Consider the following 4,882-nt stretch of genomic DNA (forward strand, 5'->3'; position numbering starts at 1 on the left):
TTCTGACGACTGCCTCTTGGTCCAAGTACAGGTTTCGCATTAGCACAATTAAATGTTCTGGGATTCCCATTCTTCTCAGAGTCAGCCACAGTTTGTTATGATCCACACAGTCAAACGGGTGGGAAATCTTCACAGGCAGAAAAGTGGGACACCTCAAGGGGTCTTAAAACCCTCCGCCCACCTCACAGGTAATGCTGAAGTCCACAAGACCGCGGGGGGAATCATTCAGGGGTCGCTCAGAGGGGCCAGAAAGAGATTTTCTATCCACTAGAGCTGGTATTTATTTCATTTAGAGTTCTGCCTGCTCCCTCCCACAGCAGCATCCACTTCTCCTTGTACTCTGTCTGCTTGTTATTTGAGTCTGCTTGGGTACAATGGTGCCAATTGTCTTGTTGATGTTCTACATGTGCGTATCTCATTTATTAAGCCATCCATCCCTGGTTGGGATAGTGAAGCTCATACGCCCACATAAAGATTACCTCTAGACTGTAGCATGGATAGCTTCCCCGTCTGTCTGTAGGAACAGATAGGAATGTCTGCTAATTGCAGCATGTGTTTGTCAAAGATTAGGCGGAGTTGTGGGAATGTGTGAAGGGACATCTAATTCTTGATTTCATCTTCTTGGTGAAGTTGAGAGTAAGCGGAGACGTGGAGCCAGGGATTTGGAGAGAGAAGAGAAATGAAGAAATTCACTGGAAGTGTAGAAGAATAAACTCCAAAACTGAGTGTGGCTCCTGGGATATGTGAAATATGATTGCATGGTGTGATGTTAATCAAAAGGTCAGAGGTTAGAGTCTGCCAGCTTCTCCCTGGGAGGAAGAGGGGCTGCTGCCTTCTAGAAATATTTTCAGTCTTGGAAACTCAACAGAGGGTCGCTATGTTTGACTCAACAATGGTTGACTTTACAAAATATTATGTCCTTTCCTAGGTAGAAAGGAAAAGTGGCACCATCAAAGAACTTGAAATTCTTATGCCAAGAAGTGAAGGAGGGGTCAGTCTATAATAATTACGGTTAAAACATTAAGATTATGCAATGCAAGGTTTCATTTTATAAAATATAGGTTTAATCAATACAGGTGGAAGTTGTTATCTTTGCGGCAGAAGGATGGAGGAGGTTGCTTTTTCCCTTCCAAAAGTGAAATAAATACAGGACTATCTTACTGTTTAGGTACAGGCATAACTCTGTTAAAAATAAAAACAGTATAAGCGGAGAGAACAGTGCCCTGGAAAGCAGGTAGTCACTGCAGCTGGAGGGTTGAATCTGTGTAGTGATGTCTGCAGGGGGTAAAATAATAAAAGTAGATTTGGGTAAAGAATGTCAAGTTAAAGACTTTTTACTTTATTGAGGAGAATATACAGAGTAACTAAAAGTAATGAAGCAAGAAAATCACTTAATCATATTTGTTCTTAAAAAATGATTCTAACAGCAGTGCATACGGTGGTTTGGAGGGTATGAGACGAGAAGCATGAAAATGTGTGAATATATTGTAGGAGACAGATGAGAGAGCCCGAGTTTTTCTAGCCATTTCAGATCACAGTTACGTGTTGCAAAGGAAAATCTGATGGCTCTTGTGGTTAAGGCATTTAGCTGCTAACCAAAAGTTCAGCAGTTTGAACCCACCAGCTGCTACTCCATGCCCGAAAGATTAGACAGTAAGTCAGTTGGCTGCCTTAAATATTTGCCTGTGTAATTAACTCTTTGTTGAATAGGCCACTATGAGGCAGTCTCAACTAAATGTCAGGGGGTTATTTCTGGTCCATTCCTATCTTCTTCCCCGCCCCCATGTCTTCTTAAGCCTTAATAGATAGATGATATAGTTAGATATAGATGGGGAGGGGAGGGGAGGGGAGGGGAGGGAGAGTGAAAGTGGGATAGAATGGGAGAGGGGGAGAGAGACAGAGAGGGGAAGGAGGAGGGAGGGGAGATGAAGGGAGGCTAGATAGATCAATAAAAATAAAAAGTGTGTGTGTAAATTCTATTTGTCATTTATCATTTTTGTTAATACACTTGCATATAGGCAGCTCTGGTAGCCTACCGGTAAGAACCTACACTGCAATCCCAAAAGCACATGGTTCAAATCCACCAGCTGTTCTGCAGGAAAAGAAGGACGTCTCCTGCCCTGACTGACTCCCTCTGTAAAGCCGCTGGAGGGTCAGCTATGAGTGAGTTCCGACTCAACAGTACATAACAACTACAACATCCTTGCACATATATTGAATACTCTTACCCCAATACCGTCATTCAAGTACATACATGACTCATTCTTGAGTCTTCTTTACTAGGTGGACCAAAAACAAGTACGTATTCATTTTTGGAGAAAAAAAATGCCACGAATTACTAGAACAACAGACAAACCTATCTTAGACAAAGTATAGGCAGAAGGTGCTTTAGAAATAAGGATGGTAAGACTTACTTTGATAATCTTTGGAAAGGTTATCAGGAGGAATCAGTACCTGGAGGATGACGTCATGTTTGATAGAGATTCGGGGTGGGGGGGCAAGGCGCAGAGGGCAGTGCTTCAAAAAGACATACTGAGACAATGGCTACAGATAAAAAGCTTTATCATGGCTATGGTGAGGGGATGGGGTAGATTTGTGCCATGTTTCCTTGTGTGTTTGTGTATATATACATACACACATATATGTGTGTGTGTGTGTGTGTGTATGAGTAACCTTCCTGATGACACCAGACAACAACAAATATCTTTTCACTAGTATGGGGCTTTTTAGAGAAGTTGATAGGTTATAATTCAAGTCAGCAATGTGATTGTTTCTCAGTGAGGACAACTTCTCAAGTATTCTCACAGACCTTTGATCTTCAGACTCCCAGTCTAGGTCAATGTCACAGAACCTTCTTAGTCTTGACAAAAGTAGTATCTCTGCCATCTGCTCCTTCTCTCCTTGCTGTTATGTGCCATTGGGTCACCTGTGACACATAGTGACCCTCTGTACAGTAGCTCTGAACCCTGCCCTGTCCCAAACCAGTCTGGCTCTGACACACCTACCCTCATTATCCACGTTCCATGTCAATCCATCTCATCTGGGGTCTTCCTCTCCTGCACTGTCCCTCCATTCTCCCAAGCATGGTGCCCTTCTCCAAGGTCTGGTCTCTCCTGACTAAATGCTCAAAGAATATCAAGTGGAGCTTCAAAATCCTAACCTCCAAGGAGAAATGTGGTTTCACTCTCTCCAGGATAGACCTATTTTCTAACTCTCTCCTTAATCTTTCCTTTAACTTGGGGGTAGGCCCTGGACTCTTATTCACTAGGGCAGCCAATCCAAGGCAGCTCTGTCAATCTCCTGTCCTCCCTGTGACCATTGCCTTTCTCATCTAAGACCCAGTTTTGACTAAAACAGTAATTTCTGGTCCCAAAGCACACACACTGCATTCTGAGCTGTTTCTTGACAGTCAGAGTCCCCCTATTTTGTATATTTCCCTAAACTAAGAATAATTGACATTCAACATACTGTAAAAAAATCTTCTCTAGATTATAAACTCAAATTTTAAGGGGAAAAAGGGTAGAGTTCAAATCTACTAGCTTTTCCCAACCCATGGGAGAAGGAGAAGGAAGTCTCTCACGTTAAGAGGTATAAAAATCCTGAAAAAAAATTGTGATACATGCACACAGTGGAATACTATGAAATACTCAGGAGTAATGATTTTTTTAAAAGATACTACGTAACTTGGGAGAGACTAAAGCATATTATGCTGAGTGAACTCAGTCTCATGAGGACAAACACTGCATAAGACCATTACTGTAGAAATAGAAGGATAACGATTAAAATGTGTATGAAGATCCAAGGGGGGTGAGGGGTGGGAGCAGAAGGGTGAGGATTGGGGGGCGGGAGATTTGCTGTTCTTTTTTTCACAAAAGTTTTGCATTGATTTATATTGTAATATATTGCAATAAAAATAAAATAAAGGTTTACAGCCTCAGAAACCCAATGCCGGGTCAGCAAAAGTTGGCACTAACTTGATAGCAGTGGATAACATTAGTGTTTTGAGACATGTTGATGGTACAAGAAATCCTTTGATGGGGTCAAAAATGAGGTCCCACATCCAGCCTTTTGCCCCTTTCCAATATTAAAATCCAGAGTCAAGAATCCAGCTCTCTGGATCTGACTAGCTGTGGCTACAGCCTGACACTGGTGCCCATTCATCTTCCCTTGTACGGTGCCCTAATGCTGCTGTTAGCCACTCTCTCATTAACTGTTCATTTTCTCTGTCTCTGCATCTGACATGATCATTTTTCTTCCCTGTGTTGCTGCCGTTCTATTTCTTAGTTTCTCTCTTATTATATCTTTTTTTTTCCTTTCTAGAATGCATTTGAGTTTCATGTTTCCCTAGCTCTCCAATTTTCCCGTTGTCAATCAGATTTTCTGTCCTCTGTGAATATGGGCCTGTGTATCTGCTCACTTCCCTTGCATTTATTTTGTTGGGCTGTTATTGTTGTTGCTTGTCTGCTTTTCTTACTTTTCAGCAAAAAAACAACCAAAAAACCAAACAATCTCAATAGTCTGTTGTTGTTGTTGTTGTTGTTAAGTCAGCAGTTAAGTAGAAACAGGCATGTGACCTTAATAGTAATGAGACTCTTGGAATAATGTGGATTCACTTTCCAGAGATGATTTGACTTCTGAATTAACTCAAAGACTTTTCTGCTCAGAAAATGTATTAGAAAAGATGAATTGGGAAAGTCTGCTGTCAGAGACCTCTCCAAAGTACAACAATGAAGAGCAACAATGTTGGTCTGGAGACTAAGGTTCACCTGATGCAGGCCGTGGTCTTCGCAATTCATTGCTATACATCAGAGAGCTGGACAATGACTAGGGATGATAGAAGGAGAATTGATGCCTTTGAGCTGTGGTGCTGGAGAAGAGTATT

The sequence above is a fragment of the Elephantulus edwardii genome, unplaced genomic scaffold (assembly GCF_000299155.1).
Source record: "Elephantulus edwardii isolate Elephantulus edwardi_28Jun2011 unplaced genomic scaffold, EleEdw1.0 scaffold00011, whole genome shotgun sequence".
Taxonomy (NCBI): Eukaryota; Metazoa; Chordata; class Mammalia; order Macroscelidea; family Macroscelididae; genus Elephantulus; species Elephantulus edwardii.